Genomic DNA, 23459 nt, shown 5'->3' with positions numbered 1-23459 from the left:
TGTGCATCATCCCTGCCTCTCGCCACTGTACAGGAGGGTCCTGTGTGCAGCTTGGACGACCCTACATGCTCAGCTGGAGGAGCATGAGCGGCAGAGACCTGGTAAGTGCATTATACGCATTATGTGTCTGAAAGTATGATGTGAGTGAAGACAGAGCTGTACCATTGTGTGTCCCATACCTCCATTCCCCTCTTCGGTGTCTATGCAGAAGTGATCATGAAGCAAAAGGCTCACTGTACCACATTGACTTTACAGGGCAGAGTACATTCTGGGAGTTGTCGTTTCTTCATGACGACTGGGGAATTGAGCCACACACGTGCATTTGTACAGACATTTGCACTGCCAGCACCGCTAACAATGAACCAAGGGAATCATAACTGATGTGTGTATTGGATGAGGAATGGTACAGGCACTGTCCAATGTAAAGAAAATTGGCTATTGGATGGTGGGACTTGCATTCATGATTGTACTTAGCTGACAACGGATGATGTCTTGTACAGCAGACACCCTAACCTCATATGTCAATCACTCACTTATATAGGTGAATACAGTAGAAGACGAGGCAAGCAGCATGCAACATTTGACTAGGATCCCACATTGTGGGTAAGTTGAGAAGCTTTGATTGTTACCCCCTACACTGGATTTGCCTTGTGCTTTTCATCCAAGAGATTTGAAAAATTCACTTCCTGAAGATTCACCTTAGCAGCCCACACACCCATCTCAAAAGAACCCAACTGGCATCAGTGTGAGCCCCATGCACACCAATTTCAATATGATTTAACCATTGATATTTTGGCAAGAGAGTTTTCATATCATTGAATTACAATCCAGTTGCTTCTAGGACATTTCATGTGAAACTATGTACTATTTTATGTCCATTCTGCACTCACTTGGCAAGTTGGCATACATTTTGTGTCATCCTTTCAGTGGCCACCATGATGTGATCTGGTATGTGGTTAAATGCCATGTGTAGGCATATTGTGATGCAGGACAACAGTGCTGTAAAACACATACAACATACAGTGGAGATTAAAGGCACATTTCATGAGCATTCAGGTACATTATTCTCGGGTTTACTTACCATGGCCCGCTCCTGCCCAGTGTGTGGTCTCTGAGCAGATGTCACAGCCAACCTTGTAGCAGAAGTCAATGTTGGTCTTGGAATCTGGGAGGACATCATTGGACCTACAATGATAAGTGTGTTTGCAACTTTACATTTCTGCTGCCACATGTGACGCATTCAATTTCAAGCACAAAGAATAAGCACAAGCATTTGTGGGCACTACCGTTGCAGAAGTGTGTAGCACTAAATATCTTGAGTGATCCCACATACAAATTATAATAGCGCCACTGCCTAGAGGCAATGTCTATCAAATTGACATGACCAACAACAAATCCTGAAGTAAGGTCCACTATCGTATTTTGTTAATGGCCGAAAAACATGCCATCAGAATATAACATATATAACCAGCTGGGTGGACTGGACAATTTCATGTATAGAAAAAACATTCTAAGTTGGACAGTGGATGCATTCACAATACTCCTGACAATTGTATCTCATTTCTTGATCATCATTGTCATATTTATTAACATTGGATATCTAGAATTAGTCTACAAAAAGAATTACAATTTAGTGGGGACTCGTTTTTAACTTGTTGTGGCACTCGATTCTAGGATTGAGTTCACAGTTCTGGAATTGTTGGTGGAATACATGTAATGTTAACAAATCATGAAGGTACAATGATCCTAGATATATTATATTTTGTCTTTCACTATTCACAAATGTCATTTGCTCAAGGTAAATGTCCTTTCAGAATTCCAATAGTTGTAAAGCTAAGTTTTCCTCTCCGGTTACCTTTGAGATCTGGGCCTCTATATCCCTCTGTTGTCTGCTGACAATGTATCCATTTTGGCCATCTCCTGACCAGTTTGGCTTACCAGTTAGTGAGGGTGGTATGCATTGCTCTGTATGATGTTGTTTCCTCCCAGAAGATGCAGGGACCTTTGCTAATGTGGCTGTCTGTACTCTAGCTGAATGTATGAATAGGTGAGAAGAGAGAAAAGTAAACAAATCGAAAATGTACATGTGGAACTTGCCAGACATTTCCTCATATCTTCTGCAAGCTAACAGTACTGTGAAGCACAGCCACGGCCGGTGCAGGTAGGAGCAGTGGAGCTTTGGGGATGTAATGACGTGGCAGGGTGGGAAATAGATATCGGAATATGTGAATGAAATGTTTTAAAATAAGGATTCTCCCACCTTCTGCTTTTCCCTATTACATTTTCAGTAGGTTTTCCTCGGTACCACAACCCCCACCCCATTACGTTCTTGACTGACCCAGCCGCGTCTGGATAAGTGGAAGGGGCACTTTGTCAATTGCTACTTAACAGTGTTAGGTATATACAGCCGCAGTACTGGGCTCATGTTTTAAATAGTAGGAAAGGGATTTGCCATATCTAATACAAAGGATTCTGGGACTTATGGTGCAACATACAGAGGGACACACATGAGTCGATGACTGACTATTTTATAAACTTTGGACAACTTCCTTACCCACAATAGCAGATCAACACAGATAATCTTTTTATATACTTATTCTTGTCATCCCCTTTACCTGTTACCATGTTGCAGACATCACTTACAGGCAGCCCATAGAGCATGTAGGGGGGATTGTAGTGAGGACATCCTCCTCAGGTGGGGTGAGATGGAGGCATGCTCCAGATTTTGGGTCAGGGAGAATCTTGTTCAACACGATCCTGGAGTACTTCTCCTTCACCCCCAACTTTTCGTCCTGCCACTTTTTCTTGATGTCACGGACTGTGCGCACATCCACCCCCAATGCTGTGACAGCAGTGGCTAAATGCGGCCATAGAGCTGCCTTCTGTGTACCATTGGTGCAGTAAGGTGGGTGACCATATAGGCATTTGTGGTACCTCACAAGGAACTCCACAGTCATGGTGGTCTGCTCAGCAGTGAAGTTCTTCTTCCTCCAAATTTGGTACATTTTCATCTAGCGATGAACAGTAAATGAAAACAGGAACTCTGTGGACAAACCTGTTCCTTGAATGTGTGCTGCTTTTATATGGTTTGTGGTGCTGGTCTTGAAGTTAGTATTAATAACCTCAGCTGGAGCATGGTGGGGGATGGTAGGCACTTGAAATGATCATCAGGCCCAAATAGGGGTATTCCAGCCCGGAAGCAGAGATTCCGGCCTGGGAGAAGAAATTCGGGCACAGGTGTGGGATTTCCGCTCTGGGTGCTGAAATTCCAGCCCGAGAGCGGAAATTGCAGCCCGAGTGCGGATGTAAATTTAGGAGCTGAAAGCGCATTCTGTGAATACCAAAAATCGTAGGTGCCGTCTGTGAATACCAAAAGTAGTAAGTTTAGGATTTTGTCTCAGATTAGTTCTGTGAATTGGCCCCAAAGAGTCTAATGCCTCAGACAGTCCTACAGTACAGTCAAACAAAAACTGAAAGTTAGGAGCATCAGATTCATGATCGTCTTTCCCCAAAAAATCATTTGTGGGCGGTAATCGCTCTTCTTCGCAACACTGGAAGAGGCATGTGTCAGGTCTTGCTCCGCAGGATCCGGATGTCGTAATAAGGGTCCACCTCCCGACGTCACCAACACCATGAATATATACAGGGTGTTCGAGCTATCAGGTGAGGGAAAAAGGAAAGGGAAGGGTCAGCAGGGACAAGAACCTGAATGACAAAACAATACCAAACAATATAATCAATGTCAAATACACACCCCTACTCTCATTAATTCTCTCTAGTTTTGCATACCTGTGAATGATTAATACAGTCGTGGATTGCAGTCAAGCCTAAGCAGTGTATATATATGTATTTCCTGTAAGGTAAGAAAAATAACACATGTAATATCTAGAATATATGTGTTCCCTAATATTATATAGAAATCAATTTGAGCTCTATAGCATACCATAGCCTGCAGAGGCAAGTCTTTGTAAATAGGATTCAGGTATCCACAGAAACAGATGGTTCAATATCCCAGAAGAACAAAACAATAGATGGTAAGAAGTGGGTAAGTTGAGAACTAAAGTCAGCTCAATGCACTCCGCCAAACACCACTTCCCTAAGGTTTAAAACAACTAAAGTATTCTTTTTATAGTCCACAAATCATGAGACAGCTACCTCCTCCTTCAGCTTTGTGAAATATGTGAATGAAAGTAAACCGGTAGCGTGTGGTTGCGTCCACCACTCCCGCTCCGGTAATCAAGTTCCCCAGTACCCAGCTTTAAATGGTATCACAGCCGGCAGCGTGTGGTTGCGACCACCACTCCCGCTCCAGTAATCAAGTTCCACAGTACCCAGCTTTAAATGGTATCACAGCCGGCAGTGTGTAGTTGCGACCACCACTCCCGCTCCGGTAATCAAGTTCCACAGTACCCAGCTTTAAATGGTATCACAGCCGGCAGCATGTGGTTGCGACCACCACTCCCGCTCCGGTAATCAAGTTCCACAGTACCCAGCTTTAAATGATATCACAGCCGGCAGCGTGTGGTTGCGACCACCACTCCCGCTCCGGTAATTAATTGCCACAATAGTGAGTAATTAGACACATGTGCCTGTTACAGATTCAACTGTCAAGCACCCTTTGTAAATAATCTCCATTGTTGGAAACGGCAACACGAGGTTTCGACCACCTCCGTGTTCCGCTCCGATAATATCCCAACAACGAAACAAAAAGGAAAACGGCAACACGAGGTTTTGACCACCTCCGTGTTCCGCTCCGAATTCCCCAAACAAACAAAAATGGAAATCGGCAGTGCGAGCCGAGACGGACTCCACACTCCGAAGGAAAGGCGGGTACAGTACGGGACTCGGAAGAGATCTTCTCATCCCCGTCTATTCTTAAACAAGCAGAAAAAGACCGCTCAAGTGTGCCTGAATCCCCAGCACCGCTCAAATCAGCCTCTGGAGCAGCGTAGCTATAATCCGAATCAGAACGCTGGAAACAGAATTACTCGCACCGAGTGCTCGCGCAAGTCCGTTAAGTACTTCCTGTCGCGGAGGTTCTTGGGAATTGTAGTCTTTGTCTAATTCCTAGGCAGGCGCCGCAATGCAGATCCTGACAGCATGGGACTGGATTGACACCCATAGGGGGATTCCTGCCTTGGACGCCACTATGAAGGCGTGCCCGCTCACCTGGCCAACACCTGCAACTGAATCGGAGGGGTACCCATATGGAGCACTGTATGGTGGTCCACAGAGATGGAACCTTGGGCCTTCAGCAACAACAGACGATGAGAGGAGGCCAGAGCATTGGTGGAGGCAGTCACGCCAAAAGCTGTGGCCAACAACCTGGAGAGGCTGACTGATGACCCTCACAATTTGACCGGCACGAGTGACCCTTGAAGAACTTGCCTGACTTAGTTAAATTGGAATAGACTGTAGCAGGCCTACTCTGGGATCTAGTGAATTGAGTGTTCTGGAACCTCTGTGGGAGTGGACTCCCATGTGGTGCAAGATGTGCCCATACTTGTTCTTAGTTGACTGGGGCAGTGATACCGGGTACTGCCAGCTGGCCCATGTGCTCCCACCCTCTCCCCCTCTCCTAGGGGTAAGGCTGGGTCTGACAACCAAAGATAATGGGGTACTTGGAGGAGTCACTCGACCACCTGCGGCCTGATTACTTGTGACTGAATATACTGCTTTATTCATATAGAGTTGTATGACTGTTTAAGCTTTTAAGTGCATGGACCAGGTGGTTCCGGGGAGATGCTGACCTCTAACCCCAGTAGGGTCTCCCTGTGGGAGAGTTGTCTGAGAACCTCGTACTAGTGGATTAAGTAGCTGGACTAGTGATAACCTCTCCCTGTGCACTGACAGTTCTAGGTCGGGCGGATATAAGAATTATAACATGTATGGGGAGACACAATCAGTGAAAGTGTATGTTTACCTAAGGAGGAGGGTAAAGAATTGTTCTGGTTGCTCAGAGTTATTGTAGTTTTTTGTACAGACTAGGTTGTGGGTTGAGGGACATGAGGAGGGTCCACAGTGGGATTGGAGGGTGAAACCCACTGGGAGTGCCACAGCATCCCCTGTGAGGAGTATCTGTGTGATACAGTGATGGCCACAATTACTATGATAACCTTGAGTGTGCTGAGGTTGAGTACTTTTTTCAAATCACATAGCTTGCAGTAGTTTCTGAGAAGTCAGGGGGTTTAAATAGCGTATCTTCAAGAGACACACTCCCTACCTGATGTGGAAGAACAAAAGCTGGGGGGAGGTGGTGGGGCAATTATATTCTTCCGGGTTCTCTAATTTTGCAAGTGGGATCTCAATCTGGATAGCACCAGGCATCCCCTTCAAGATATGCTTCTTCAAAGCAGATATAAAGGATAGATGTGTACATCTATATGGTACTCTGCATGGAGTCGAAGGCTGCCTGCTGAACATCTACTACCCACCACAGATGACAGGGAATTTTATTTAAACATTAAGGGAAAGATGACCCCCTACTTGGATGTACCCCTCATATGGGCAGGGGACTTCAACTGCATTTTAGATGGGCTTGATGATAGGTACCCCCCCCCCCCCCCAAGCAGGGAACGAAACTCAATATGTACGCTGTACTTAGAACCACAATGACTGCCTTAAACTGCGACGTCTAAGATGTTCTCTGACTTGTACTTGCTACATGAGACATACCACTAGGTCATCTGACAGGAGTTTCCCACATTCGCAGATCTGAACTGGTGCTTCCCATAGGTACAGATCTTGTGGTGCTGGAACCAATTCATACTCTGGAAGGATCAGCAGTAGAAGCCAGAGTGAGACTGGATTCCATTGGCACTAAAGGATGGAAACCTCCATGTGCGCTCCCTGCTTTTCCCAAAGGTGTCCCTTCAGTGTGCATGGATTGTCTCTGGGTAAAGGTTCCAGTTCTGTCTGAATCATAAACAGGAACAACAGGTCCAATGTGAACCAGTACTGTAAGAACTTCTAGCAACCATGAAGTAGCATTGTCACTCTTCGGTTCCTTACCTCCCAAGACAGACACTACTGTTCCCCTTGTTCCTGCTGATATCATTCCCACGAGCCCTGGATCAGGAGCCACAGGGGCTGATACACCTCACACATTATCGGTGCGATCTAGACCTCATCCCACTTCTCCTAATTGTAAACTGTAATATGGACGCTCAGCTAACAACCCATCCAATAAGCTGTCTTCAGTATCATTACTGTCACTCCCATTTGCCCATCTCCCCCTGTCCTTGTCCTGTGATTCTCCATCAACCAATACTGGGTATAACATCACTCCCTCAATGGTATCCACTTTCCACCTCTTGAGCCTAGCATCCCATTGTGTATCCTGATACACCTTCATGGTTTTCTTCATCCTTCCTTGATATTTCTTTCTCTGCCTAGCATGAGCTGCACACATCTAACGACTCACACTGTGTGGGTCTGGGAAAAGGTCACATCACAAACATCGTCCCTCTAAGTTGGTTCAATACCACTAGCCTGAATTTGCCAAAGCATGGAAATGACAATTCTGCCTACTTTTCATTGATTTTGTGCCAACTTTGGATCAAAATTATAGTATGGAGCCCAACCTTTGAAACCATATAGTGAGCTGGAGTATCCATGGGTGGCGCCTCTTCGCCTCATTCCCCACTCAAATAACAACCCCTTCATCACCTCTGAAGAGATCCAGTAACACCCTGAAGTATCGCATGTTTTCTGACACTTTTCAGAACTTTCCCCACAAAGAATGCAATATTTGTTCCATTAATATGGCGAAATGATCTCCCCCAGTCACAGAGTAGTAAAATAACTGAACTTAAACACATCTCAACACAGGAGTATAGAAATACAAACGAAACAGCACAAAGCCAAATCTACACACCCATTTCAGAAGGTGCAGCATGAATAGAACTATTAGTTTGAGGAGGAGGATACCATCAACCAAGAAGTAAGAGTCCAAATTTTCCTGCATCGAAAGCTGATGAATGAAGAGCATTTAAATCTATTCCTACTTTATCGCTAAGATGACATCCCTATGATAATGAGTTAGCATTTTCAATCAGGAGGAAAGATGTCAGTCGTGGAGTCTTCCTAAGAAGTCTCTCCACTATTGAGATGGGTCAAGCAGCATAAAGCCACTATCACAAGAGGAGAAGAGCTTGTTCTGAGATGCTCGCTCTCCAAAAGCAAGGAAGATGTGGGTCACTATCCCTAATTCCAACAAGCAATTATCCACAGGTAGAATTCCCATGATGCCTTTCTCACACGTACTCCACAATGGGTACAGTCATGAGCGTACTTTTCCATAATGTTCTCCATGTACATCCCATTGCAACACTTCGTCATTGGTTCCTTTGCCTTTTCCCATGTGAAGCCGACTTTTCCCCCTTATCAACTCTAAACCATATAATTGTAACTTCTTCTCTGCTTGCTTAGCTGCTAAAACAAAGACATTACTTTCTCCACCTGCAATGCAAAACGTGAGAAAGAACAGCTTCCACAGTGCACATGAAATTCAGAACATTAATCCTAAAGCGAGCGTTGGCAAGGGTTTGCATTTCAGGCCTACAGCTTTGGCTAACATAAGAACGTATCACTTAAACATTACTTGTGTCATAAATAATTTTGCATTTCAACTAATACAATTACCAAATTATCGAAAGTATTATTATTAAACACATCTAATACATGAGTAATGGCAAACTTCACAAAACGGTTGCTCCATGTTAGCATTTTCTGCTAGTTACATTTAGTTCCGAAGTTAACTCCTCATACTATATGAAGGCAAATTAAAATATGTCACATAGATACATTAGCACAGTTCACAATTATAACACGCACATTTAAATAAGGAACGATTATATGCGGGTGCACTATATGTGTGATTATGATGCACCCCTACAAATGAGTAAAATGCAAATACAAACCTTCTACTCCATCAAGTGGCTGTGCTTCATAAATGAGGTTGAATCTTCTTTCAATGTCAATGCTCCATATGTGATACAATTTTATCTTGCATGGCAGCGCAATACCTTTATATATGGCTTGACCCTCAGGTTCTCGAACTTCAACCTGTAAATTCTTTGCAACACTTCCATTGTCTTCTCTTGCTTTACAGTGGCTGGAATTGTGCTGCGACCCCACGTGCATGAAGCATGAATTCTGTTCTTCAACAGCAACACACGTGGCACGCACGAGCACAGCAAACTCTCTGGGACAGCACTGTCGTTCTTCGGGTTAGTTATCCCCTACCTCACCATCATTTGTAGCGTCTTCTTAACCTGGGTACCAACTAATGACCACACACGGAGCTTAGTATTACACATCTTTATTCTGCTGCATGCAACTGCGAACTCAACATTCAAGCTTTCATAGCGTTGCACCGACGTCACAGCTCTACGGTGTCCGTTAGGAACTGAAAGGGGTCTGTCATAAAATATTGCAAGACACTACACCAGGGATCTAGGAACCAGGTCTTAAGCCCTTTTAGCATTAACAAGAATATATTTTTCTTTTTACTTAAAGGTCAAACTGTGCATATATGTAGACCCTCCAGGATTTCACAATTTCGCGATTTCGCGGTTAGCCGCGAAATCGGCACTTTTGTAAAAATGCCGCTATTTTTACAAAAGTGCCGGCGGAATTGGCACTTTTGTAAAAATCGCAATAAAAATTGCGGTATTTTTACTAAAGTGCCCGCGAAAATGAAGGAATGCATTACTTTGTACTTCAAACTTGTAACAGTTTAAAAATTAACCCCAGGAGTCATTTCACTGGCACTGAATACATAAACCCATTTTCAGAACTTCCTGGCACCGAAAACTATGACCGTTTAGGCTACACAACTATGTTCTCTATTTTCATTAATTTGCCATGCTATACATTATTAGGACTAAACTGATACCTGGCAAGGGTCCCCGGTGGCGCAGCAGCAGGTACATTACCCTCCAAACTATGATACTCATATTGGAGTACTGGCCTGCAGGGTACACACAGATACTTCTGCAGTTGCGTTAAAAGGTATGCTGTATAAATGAGATTAGACCTGGCAACGTGCAGATTGCAGAAACATCTCTGCTGGAAGTGCATTAACCCATCAATCAGTTGTATTGGAAACTCTGACCTGCAAGTTACACGCAAATCTCTGTGGAGGGTGCCAAACCTCTGAGTTATCTTATTGCAGTTTAACCAGTATCTTTCAGTAGGTTGCATGGTTCTGGCAATTCGAGTTCACCTCGAGGGGCTATTAATAGTTTATGTCAATGCACAGTGCCGGGTAATATAAATGAGAACTGTGAGGGACCTGTACAGCCCGGATTGTCAATAAAGCATAACATTTTGATTTCTGCACAAACTCCTGATTATTTAAGGGTCAGAATTCTGAGCCCTGAAAAGTTCTGCACAATTTCCCCCAGCCAGTTTCGGCATGTTAAACCTGCCACAATTTACCTGGAGGAAAAACGCACAGTGATTACCAAGACATGCGGTATGCAGCGGCATCTACATGTTATGCCTCATGCCCAAATAAAAAGTTCGAACAGGATGTATTTCATGACCCCAGTAAAGTCCTCACGCCAAGGTGACAGTATTTACCGGATCCAGTAAATGACTTAACTGTACACAAGACACTTGTAGTTGGGGCTTCTGTGTGTTAGTATTCAAATATAAGTGCAGGCAGTATGAACCCGCACTACAGTGCTTAATTTATAAAAAAAAAAAAAGAATAAGTGCCAGGGCTCTAATCAGCAGGACACTTCTGCTTGCACTGCCCATTTTCACTGTCAATTTCAGTAACAGCATAACTAATAAGTCACACTCCTACAGGTGTAACAATTCAGACAATTTCAGGACCCCAAAGTTAAAAGAATGGATTTGGCAGCAGGTATTAGTCATTCTTAATGTACATTGAACAGACCCTCCAGGATTTTGCAATTTCGCCATTTGTCGCTGGCAAAAATTATATATGCAAAATCTGCATGGTGCACTGCCTCTAGGGCTGAGTGAATTTATAATTAGGGGGCATTTAGCGCACCTACATGGGTAGTGCAAAATGTGCCATGCCAAGCCACTGGTGACGTTTGGAACCTGCAATTAAGCAAAAAACACATTTCCCTCGCTCAGTGTTCAGAATTACAAGCTGCTCTGATGGTCCCAATGAGGACTCATTTGAAGCTTCACGCCCAGTCACAGGTCCAGGAAGCGGGATACAGTCTTTCAAATGTCTCCCTCTCTCACTCGGTGTCCCGATTATAAGAATGGGCTGAGCAAATGGAGGATTGCATTTCCAAGGGATAGCAGCCTTCACCTGTGGGCTGCTACCTCTGTTCCATATCCCAGGTTGCCTATTTCAAAGTGGAATATTCTGCTAAAACAGTTTCCATTGTTTTAAAGCTGAAAATGGAGGATGAGTAAAATAAAGTGCCGCAAAAATGCCGCTAAATTTCCATATTTGTGCCGTTAAATTTCCATATTTGTGCCGCTAAATTTGCTAATCCATGCCGCAATATCCTGGGGGGCCTGATATATGAATGTTCCTTTCCCTTCTCTCTCTCCATGTGCCTGGGACTGTACCGTTCTTGTCTTATTTCTACGATCACGTAATGCAAGATTACTCAGGTAGCTATTAAATGCCTGGAATCGATAGCGATGGTGCCTTACATTGTGAAAGAAAAGCATCCATCTCATGTACTATCTCCAGTGTTAGTATGTTCGTGCTGTGCTCTTCCTTTATGCTGTGTGGCTGCCTAGGAGAGCCGTACACGTCGATGAAATGCTGACAATAGCTTGTATTATGTGAATTGACTGGTTTTGTTATTTCTTCTGATAATATTGCCAGCAGAATAATAACATGCCCCCAGGGTTGTTTGTGTTAATTTGCTCTTTTTCCCACTCTTCCCAGAGTGTGCATGTGTAGCGTCCCATGCGTCCGAGTAAATTAGAAATCCCAGTACTGTAACGACAGTCAACAAGCATTGTAATCGTGTAATTTCTTCCCGCCAGGCACAATAGTAAGAACATCACCCTAGCCTGCAGTGGTTCATTGAAATATAGATTCCTATTTTAGAAATTCTGTTGCATAGACAAGCTTAATTAATATTTTTTCTAAAGCGCACAAGTAATGATGCCACTAAAGCCTTTTTTACTCACCAGTTATTTTCTGACATGAAGTATCCGGTGTAGTTTCATAAATCATTTGATTAAGACCCACATACAATGAAGGGGGTTCGCTAACCACCCTGTGAAACGGCTGCCCCTCTGCTGAAGCAAACAGAGCGATCGTGCAGTCGGAGCTGCTTGGCTGATAATTTACCATGCAGTCCCATGGGGCAAAAAGCACTTAAGTCATTTTCAAATAAAACAACACAGTGAATCGCCAAGCACTGTCAAAGATAATGAATCACTGGAATATTCCTAGCTGTCAACAGAAGCGATCTGCCATTGTGGGTTTTAGCCACTTAAGTGAAAGCAACACTGCCAGGCCCGAGGTACAAAACGGAAGCCCAGCATGACGTCCTAATGCCACAGACAATATGGACACAAAGCACACAGGGCTGGTCTGAAAATGTGGCAATTACAGTTCATCTCAACATGTTTTCAGTAAAATAAATGCTCACATAGAAAGAGGGAGTGGCAGCCGTGGAAAGCACAGTCTTTCCTCTGCCCACGATCCAGATACATGGCTGATTATATGCTTCATAGGGCAATACATTTAGAACTTTTTGTGGAAATAACCTTTTATGTTCGTAAGAGCACATTACTTCTGGTTGCCCCCAAACTCTGGAAACTCTGGCGCCCTCTCTTAGGAAAGTGCTTACTCTCAGCATCTTCAAGTGAAAACACAGGGACCTCCAAAAGGCCTAGTCAGATATGGGGCAAAACTCACTGCAAACGTTTAAACCGTACATTCATGTTGATCAAACCACCGAAATCTACTTAATCAAAATGGTGTCTTCCACCCACTTGGAACACCAATGGTGTATCCAAGATGAGCATATGGAACTTAGACTCTCTTTTACTGAGATTTGGCATAGGGCAACTCAGCAAGCCACCTTGCTGCATTGGCTACGCCAAGGGAAAGGGCAGGAATGCACAGTATTTATGCAATATGGTGAATTCCTGTCCTTTCTCACTGAGCTGGTGGAGTTTTGGCTGTCTAGCGCTAATGGAGGCAACTTTGCACCATGGTGCAAAGGTGTCTGTGTTCTTGGCAGGATTGCTTTTGTGCAGAAGGGGCACCTTCCTTCACAGAAACAAATCTAAAAGGTGCTTTCCTCTTTCTATGTGTGCTGCAGAATAGAAATACCATTGATAAATTAAGAAATTTCTCCTCATTACAATTCACCTCAGGAGGTGTAAGGATTTGGCACTTCCCCAAGTTTACATGCTCTTGTAAATCTGTGGCAGCTTAAAAATCCATGGGTGTTCTGCGGGTAAACCCACTGCAACACCCATAGAACGCCCCCCGAGCGCATGATTTGCACTGCCTTGCCTTACTTCATATCTATGAGGCTATTCAAAGGCATGTATAGTGGCTTTGCATAGCCAGATAGATATGATTTTGCAATGTGCGCCACCGAAGCGTCATAAAAAGTTATGCCCAGGCGGTGCAAGGGGCTCGTAAACCCTGCCCCAACTTCCCCTTGCTCTCTAATCCATGCTGACACACCTGTTCTTTTTTAAAAGATCTCACTGCCTCACTATATCATGGGATGTTATTTTAAGGATCTATGCTTGATCTTTGACCACGTACGTGTTTACTGCGTGTCAAGTCGATAAACTGCTTGTAGGTCTTAATAAACACTATTATATTTCTTTCGTCTGTGTAGCAATCAATTGCTAGTTTGGTAACATCGATTCCTATGTCACTTTCTCTGCAGCACTCTGATCCCCCATGAGGACTGCTCTACTCTATAGAAAACCATGTAAAAAAAAAGACAAACAACAGAACGTCTGCCAGTATGAAGGATTTTTTTGTACATACAATTTGTATGATATGGCGAGCGAACATAACTGTTCCAGCAGGAAATGTTGGTGGGTGACCATTGGGAAGGAAGGGAAAACCAACACAGATTAATTTATCACCTGACCTGGTAAATATGGCTGGAAAAGCCTCCTGGTATTACCATCAGAACTTTCCAACATATTTAGTAGTTGGGCCACTAATTTGGAGGATAAATTCCATATAGGCTTATTCACAAACTTAATTTTGCACTAGAATAGTGCTACTCACATACTACAAAATGTTGTTAACAAACCGACGTGCAGAGGTTTCCACCTCCATGTCTTCACTCTTTTATGTGCGGATGTCTCCACCAGACCGCGGAGACCTCTTCACTCATATGCATATGCATATGTTTTAATAGTAAATGTGTGAAAGCTAGAAGCCGATCCGCCAAATTTATGCCGTGACTGCTACTCGTATCGATCCACCTTCGACTGATATATTGAAATCACTAGTGTAAATTATACTGCACCGCAAATTACGACCGTAAACGAATTTGTAACGTTATGGATAATCATAAATGATCGGTTTAGCACTCTAATTTTGGCTTGAGCGTAGATATAGATTGTATTAGCCCTGATGAAGTCTGTGGCTGTTGCCACCACACATGAAACACGTGTTGGCTAGATTCAAGTGGGAAGATCTACATTGAAAAAGAACAATAAACAAAGACTACAAGAAGATCGTGTGGATTCTGATTTGACACAAAGACTTATTACAGTGTGATTAGCTCAGGATATATTGTAAAGTTCTTGTACTTAGCGGTGAACATTTTTTTCACACTAGTTTGTGAATGGTGGATGGCCATATTTCTTATACTTTGAGCTTGAAGATTGTTTTCAACGACTATATATTGCCACCCTGTGCACATTTCACCCAGCCATCTGTTCGTAAGTGTCTACTACTAAATGGGATGGGTTAGAGGAGGAGTTAGAAGGGATTAATGGATCCATCTACAAAAGAGTAAAACACTTGCTCTTCACAAACTGACTTTTAAAGTTACTACAGACCAAAAGCATACAAAACAGTAGTATTTATACTCTACCTCAGCTTTGGAGAAAGTCTAACACCAAACATAGCTTACCACTGGTACTGCAACACAGTTCCATAGAAAATAATGAAGCCAACAAATAACTAACCGCATGTAAAGGAAAATAAAGGAACCTTTTTATATCTGAATTAGCTACACTTGCAATGAAAAACCTGTATAAAGAAATATATATTTTATTTTACTAATCAATATTTTATAATTTTTAAAGCAATTTCTATATACTTTCATGTAAAGTTTTTTTTAATTCTTGAAAGTGCATCATGTTCAATGTTAGAGTAAGAGTAAAATCATTTTTTATTTAAGGGTCTATTGTTCTCTTAGAAGTAAGGGATTTCGATTTATATAACAAGGAGTTCTACACTTGCAACACACCTGGTAATGAAAGGACTGATTGTTCTCAACTCTACCACCCATCTGCAGCTGTAACACATTTAAATTCCAACCAATTGGAGCCAGGCTAGTCAATTAAGGAATGAACTCACACACCAAACAACCTTTGCTGCCTTTATATGTCAGTGAACGTGTGTGTTGGTTTGCCTCTCCTTTGGAGGAATACTTATTAGAGGAGGAGAAGGAGGATAGAGGGCTTTAAAGGCAAAGGATCAACATATTTGGGATGTCAAAGGATGCTGTCATTGCCCGATACTGCTTCTCACCTGATGTAGCTGTAACAGTCAATGGGGTTACCCTGTGTTTCTCAGAGCATGGGTCAATTACGGTCTTTACATATAACAGTTCTGATGGATATGCTGTTTATGCCATTTCGAGAGAGGTTAACCAGCAATCCTCTAGTTGTCCTCTCTAGTTGTCTGTATCAAAAATTCCAAATTCAACACACATCTCAAATGTTTTTGTTGTTGAACCGCTCTCTGTCATCAACTAACATGCTTAGCTCTTGTGAAAACTAATTTGACTCTCACTTTGCGGTACTATTCAAACACATAACATGAGCAACTGATAGGCCCAAAATCTCACATTTTACACTCATGTTTTAGAATAAACATACTAAAATCTTTATTTAACATATGTACATTAGGTACACAATAATCTTAGATTTTTTATATTGTGGGGCCTCTCATTTGCATGTGGGCATATCTCCTCCACAAACAGAGGTTCCCTCGTACATGTGGAGGATTCCCTCCCACATGTGGAGTCTGCTGAGTTTTCACATGCTGCAACAATCAGAAAATGTCATACATGAAGAGAAAGTTGCCCATTTTGTGGTTATTCTGAGCCATTCTCACCTCAAAACAGTACCATCCTCCCCCTTGCTATAATCATACTCCCATGCCTGTGGGACGTATTTATTTATTTGAGAGTTTTCTATAGCACAAACGTGACCCAGGGGTATCAGAGCGCTCTGCAAAAAGAAAGGAAACATTTTCGTCCGTAGGAGTGGTACATAGAGTCATGGTTAGATACATATATGCTACAAACATAATCAATAGAGATATCAACTTGGATCCCAAGTTACATAGGATCAGATTGTACATATTCTGTTAAACATAGGTTCCCTCCACGTATTCTTGTGCCAAGGTGTATTTTGAGCAGTATTGCTTTCAGTTATTTATTGGAAGTGGTCAGTGATGGGTTGGCGAGGAACTCTTGCGGCAGGTAGTGCCATATCCTAAGTGTATTGCCCCAGAACGAGTGGGCATAGGTCCTTTTCTTCTTGAAACATGGTGGTGCCAGTAGTAGTGCGTTGGTGTTTCGGAGGGCACTCAATTTTCCTGACCTTTCAAGTTTCTCTGTTAGGTATTTTGTTTTATCCCCGTGAAGAGCTTTGAGTTTGATGCAAGCTGTTTTCTACATACATCTCGCTTCTATCGAGAGCCAGCCTCATATTGTCAATGCAGGCGTTATGTGGTCATGTCTCCGGATTCCTGTTGTAAGCTTTGCTGCTGCATTGAGTGTTGCCTTAATAGGGGCTAGGTGGTATTTTGGTGTACCTGTCAGGGTTGCATTGCCCTAGTCATGTCTCGAGAGAACTAGGGATTGAACCACGGTTTGGAGGTCCTCCTCCAGGATGAAGGTTTTAACTTTTTTTTATTGGCTTGTGGTTCCTCTCTGTTGAATTTTTGTGATTCAACAAGCTCAGGTTCTTGTTAAGTGTGATTTCTAGAGATTTGGTTGAGTTGCTTATGCTGGGATCACAGCTTTGGGCATCTAACTGTGTGATCCATTTCAGGATAGGGAAGAGTTTGCTGGCGGAGATAGTAAAAAGAATTTGCTCTCTAGTAAATTGAGTTTTAAATGGATTTTGGGGCCAGATATTGTTGTACTTTTCTTATTTTTATTTAGATGGAGTATGTCATCAAGTGAAGACATTTTTATGAGAGTCATCTGCGTGTTGATAGTGGGGAAGATTAGCATGGGTAAAATTGTGGTCAAGCTTGGTTTTAAAACTGAGCATTAGGGGTCTCTTTGGTGTATGGGGGATGTTTCCAAGCATGCATCTTTCAAGTTTTATCAGTTTCATTTGGTCGTTGAGGTAAGATGTGAACCAATTAAGAACTGTGCCACCTATACCCATGCATGTTTTTAGTATGTTTAGAAGTGTTTTATGGCTCCCTAAGTCAAATGCTGATGGCAGGTCCAGTAGTATGAGCAGGCACAAGTTTCCTGTGTCCATCATTTTGAAGATGCCATCTGTTATATTGAGTATAGGTATTTTGGTGCTACATCCTGCTCTGAAATCCGACCCGAGGATGTTGAGTAGATCATGGTTTTCTCTGTGTTGATTGAGTTGTATCAGTATACGCTTTTAAACGGTTTTTGCTAAGACTAGGAGGTCAGTTACAGGCTGAAAGGTATTCAGATCTCTAGGGTTGGGTCCTGCTTTCTTGAGGAGTAGCGTGATAATGACCTAGTTTTAAGCAGATTGGAATTGTCCCCTGAGATAATGAGGGATTGATATATTTGGCCAAAAGGAGTGCAAGGAGGTGTTTGAGATCTTTGACTATTGTTAGGTAGTTGGGACAGCGGTGTTGGATGTGGGATTGAGTTCTGAGATAATCACCTTCAGTGAGGGCTCAGAATTGTTGCAGCAATGCCTTATTCTTGTTGTTTGAGTACCTTATTTGCTATATGAGTTACGTGCAGGGCTGTGTTGGGTGTAGATGTGTTAATGCCATATTGGTTTCTGAGAGACTGATTGATTTTTTCGACCTTGTTGGGAAGAATTCTTTAAGTCTTCGCAGTCTTTCACTTTGTCCAATTGACGCTGCATGTTTGTCGAGTTTGGTTGTTGTTTAATAATGTTGAAGAGTTGTTTGGGGCGATGCCTGGTCCTGTCCAGCTGTGAGCGTAAAAAAGCCTGCTTTTGTTCTGAAGATACGTTTTTGTACTTCATTGCTAAAGAGTATTAGGTGTGCAGTTCAGGGGTTTCGCCTCCATCTTCTCTCTGCCTTTCTGAGCTTTCTTCTTTCTGTGTTGATTTGTTTGTTTAACCATGTGCATGAACATTATTCCTAGGTCTTTTGAACTGGTGATGGGGTCGTCAAAAGTACTGTTAGCTTTATGAGGGTTTAGAGACCCAGCTGACTAATTCACAGACCCAAATGTGGAGGGACACTGCCAAATGCGGCAGTGAAGTGGATGTCCACACCAGGCAGGGGAAGTTTGTCCAAAAGTGCTGAAAGCACTTTATCGTTGCGCCCCAATAAGGGCACAAGACAATAAGAGATTGTCCTTCCAATCACATTTTTGAAATTCCTGCATGCCACAACTGTACAGTAGGGTCCTGATGGCTCCTTACCTAAGCCTACAGCCTCAGCAGGAAACTTTGAGCATATTTTTGGACTATTGAGTTAAGGGGACATGCGTTATGAGGATAGTGTCCTGGCATGTGTTCATTCTGATCTTTGCTCTAACATTCCATGTTGTATTTAACATGTGTTATGTGTGTGTTGTGAAAGGTTTGAATGTTTAATATTGCTAATGTTCATTTATAGTAGTAGTTTTTCTTGGATTGATTAATCATCTAATCTTTTCTTAATAGAAATGTTTTTAAATGTCTCTATTTTGTGACAACATAAATGGTAAAACCCAACTAATACATTAGGGATCCTTTACATTTCCATTTTGCCATACTTTATGGTATGCTGACATTGCATACTATTTTTACCTTTCTTTTCTAACCACTGTTTTTAGCTATTCCATTCCTAATTCACACTGATAATGATTCATTTGTGAAGTCTTTCGATAAATATTCAACAATAAGATATACTCCTTTACAATGCTTTGCTGCATTGTACATATACACTCTTTTAAGACCACCAGTGTGTGGAACATACTGAATCACAATCCCTCCTTCTCCTTTGAAGGCCTCAATCAAAAGATATTTTAGAAAAGATAATTTCTATCAATTTAGAAGGGCACAAATATTAGTATCAACGTTTAGGATAGTTACATATTTGTTAAAGACTCCACAAAGTCTGCTCTTGTATTTCTGGATAAATTACATGTAAAACTTAAACCTCATGTCCTATCCTTTAAATACAATGCACCCTGCCATCTGGGCTGTTTAGTGAGTTGCCAAAGCGGTGATTTATATTAATTAAAAAGGGAGTTTAGGGCTAGCAAAAAGTTTCTTTTGCCAGGTTGAATGCTGCAACGGCAGGCATGAGACCTGTTTTAAAAGGCTACTTTTAGCGGGTGGCACAATGAGTGTGGCTGCCCACTATTAGTGGCATTTAGTTTACAGGCCCTAGGTAGCCCTGGTGCCATAAATGAGAGTTTTACAAGTAAATTAAATGTATCTTTCAGGTGTAAGACAATTGTACCATGTTTTATTGGGTGAACAGATGCGTACTTTAGCACTGGTCACCAGTGGTAAAGTGCACAGAGTCCTAAATGACAGCAAAAACAAGTTCAGAAAAAAGGAGGGGTGAAGGGAAACCGTGTTGGGGTGACCCTGCAGAGGATGCCAAGCTCAACACTCGATGAAGCTAATTATGCCCACATCACTTAGTTTACTTAGTTCATGAGTGAACCCTGTCACATCCGCTTACCTCTGCTCATTGTTTGACCACCAAATACTTTTCATCTGCACCCCTTCATGTCGGGCCTACTAGGTTGAAATCCCATTAAAAAGCACGAAATGAATACTAATACTAAAGTACTAAAGCAATGAAGTTGCATCCATCACTGGGGTGCAACTGCATGAAAGGGCTATGAAAGAGCTGTGTTTTGTCAAAGTAAGGTCTTGTGAATGAATGAATAAAGCCTCCTGGGATGTTAAAGGCTCAAGAGCTTCATTCTGAGATGGTGCCTCAAAACGCCACATTAACTCTACATCATGCAGTCTCTGATAGTTTTTTTCTACTGAACCAATCACAGCTGTAGAAAGTGCAGGTGAGGTATGCAAACTGGTAGGTGCAATGGCCACTACTACACATATGCTTAAAGATGGAGAAGTGGCCACAATGCTGAAAGAAATCAAGCAGATAAAGCAATGCCAGGTAAGCAGCTATCTGAACTACTGGTGAGGTGGAAGAAAGAATCTTGCAGATCTTGAAAAGGATGGAAAAACAGGGAAGAAAATGTTGAACTATAAGAATAACCGGTCAAGACTTCCGATCTGGTGGATTGTAATGCAAGAGAAATTGTCACTACAGAATAAGCAAAATAAGTATGAAATTCACTCAAAGTGATCTAGTCTAAGAACAACAGGGATCCCTGAGCACCAGGAAGGTGCCTCAAGGTGAATATCTCAGATGAAGGCGCTGTTTCTTAACCACATCCTCTTAAATTTCTCGAAAGAATTAACTATTATGCAGCCACTCAGGGTTTCCTCTCTTAATCCGTTCTGTGCCAAATATCCCTAAACAATGCGAGTCAATCTTGCTGACTTTATGGTTAAGGAAATGATATATAGTAAAGCCTTGTGTGAGAAGGCCTTTGACATTAATAACACATTTTCTGTCAGGATCTTCACTGATATGGCTATTGATTCAGCCTGTAGACGAAGGGATCTATCCAGGTCAGCTCCTATCCTGAAAGTTTGGGGGTGATTAGTCAAGCAGGGGCTGAGAAAAAAGGGGGGGGGCCAAAACGCATTTTCGACATGTTAATTTGGCAGAAAGGTAGAGCTTGGTTCAGAAAGCAACATTTTCTTCGAATGGTGTAAATCCGTTCAGTAGTTTCTGAGAAATTGAAAAAATAGGAGTGAGAAAATCAATTTCCCATAGGAAACTTTGTACAAGGCTACAGCCGAAACTACTGAATGGAATTATCCCAAATTTGGCAAAAAGGTAGTACTTGGATCAGAAAGCGACCTTTTTTTAAATGGTGTAAATCCCTTCAGTAGTTGCTGGGAAATTAGAAAAATAAAAGTGTTGATATCTGGGCGGAGCCTAAGTCCCGTGGATGAGCTTCACTGTGATTGCCTGCCAACACTCCAAACCAGGAAGTGTTGGCGGCCATCTTGTGACTCGGTAGAAGCGAGTCACCAGAAAACAGAGAAACAAAGGTATAAAACAAGAGTAGGAGGTAGGGTAGAAACACCTGACCCCCTAGGCATGCTTAGGGGGTCTCAGAAGGACGCCCAGGACAAAAGAAAGCATTTTTATAAAACCCTAGTGCAATACACGCTAGGGTTTTATTTTTAATGAGCCCCCGGGGTGGGCTAGGTCTCAGGGGAATAAAAAAAAGAAATAGCGGGGGCTCGCTGGGGCTGCGGGGGCCTGCTGGGGTCCCCGCAGTCCAGGGGCTTCATTCATGTTAGGAGGGGTGTTGCGTGGCCCCTCTCCATCGGAAACTTTGGACAAGGATACAGGTCAAACTGCTGGACTGAATTACGCCAAATTTGGCAGGGAAAAAGGTCTTGGTCCAGAAACCTAATTTATATATATATCTGGTCGGTGCCTAACTCCCAAACACGACCTTGCCTCTGATTGGCTGCTAACACTTCAAAGCAGGAAGTGTCCTCTGATTGGCTGTTAACACTTCAAACCAGCAAGTGTTAGCAGCCACCTTGTACCTCCCATTGAGTGAAAATATAAAAGAAAGGTCCCGGGGGCAATTTAATATACCGGAGCTCTGTGTAATGATGAAATGGACGCAGTGAAGGTTTAAGATTTATTAACAATAAAGGAGAAACAGGTGAGTGACAGACAGCACGACTTCCACTCCAGGACACCAGTAGGAAGATAACCCTTTTACGCTCCCTGTGCTCAACATCACCAATTCACAGTTATACCTTTAGAAACCAGACCGTCGGCACGCAGCTCTCTACCTTTGTAAGCTAGTACGGTGCTGTGCCTCTACATCTGCGAGCTGTTCCTTTGGGAGCGGCTTGCCCATAGTTCTGCCTCTGTGAGTCGAGCGCTGGGCCGCAGTTGTTCCTCTGCGAGCCTGGGTGCGAACTATTCATAAGTCACACTACATGAGCATTGGAAAGCCATTTTGTGATTCAGACCGTCAGTTGGCATCTGTCCGAGGCATTCCTGAAAACATATTGTAGCTCTTTCTGTGAGAGATACCCCTTTTATGCTGCATCTCCCCACATTAGCAGGTAACGCACCCTCTTCCCACATCACCAGCATACCCCCAACAACCTTCTTGGGCCCGCAAGTGTCTCTCTGTGAACCATTAATAAGAAGATGCTTGTGAGGTTGGACAAATAAGAATCTTAGTCATGTATGGATTTACATATAAAACATTTCATTAAAATAAAACAACAACAAATAAAACTATGTACAGCCATGGCCTGTCATCACGGAATCATTTGTGAATCACAGCCTGCAAGACAAAAAAAAAGATACAATGGTGCTTCATGCGCCCAGCAAAGGAGAAAGAGAAAGAAAGAAAGGGTGATAGAGAGAGAGGGAGAAAGAAAGAGTGAGAGAGAGGAAGACAGAGAAAGAGAGAGAAAGAGTGAGATACAAGGAAGAGAGAAAGAGAGAAACAGTGTGAGAGAGAGGAAGAGAGAGAGGGAAAGAGTGAGAGAGGAAGAGAGAAAGAGTGAGAGAGAGGAAGACAGACAAAGAGGGAAAGAGAGAGAGAGAGAGAGGAAGACAAAGAGAGAAAGAGTAAGATACAAGGAAGAGAGAAAGAGAGAAACAGTGTGAGAGAGAGATGAAGAGTGAGAGAGAGGAAGAGAGAGAGAGAAAGAGTGAGAAAAAGGCTGAGAGAGAGAGGAAGAGACAGAGAAAGAGAGAAAGTCTGAGATAGAGAAAGGAAGAGATGGAGAGGGAGTGTTGACACTGGGGAAAATCTTTGCAGCTCAACTTTGTGACACATCCCGGGACATAGTGCACCCTCAAGTTTAGTGATCTGAAAGATAGTATAGAATTAGTAATTGCAGAGTACATACAACTGCACATGCGTAATTCTCTGTTTCGCCAATGCGCAATCAGGCTGCTGCACCCCATCCACTCCCACTGATCGGAGGCATCTGTGTGCTCTTGT

Source organism: Lissotriton helveticus, chromosome 4_1 (genome assembly GCF_964261635.1).
Source record: "Lissotriton helveticus chromosome 4_1, aLisHel1.1, whole genome shotgun sequence".
In the NCBI taxonomy this organism is placed as follows: domain Eukaryota; kingdom Metazoa; phylum Chordata; class Amphibia; order Caudata; family Salamandridae; genus Lissotriton; species Lissotriton helveticus.
Note: the sequence above shows the minus strand (reverse complement) of the source record.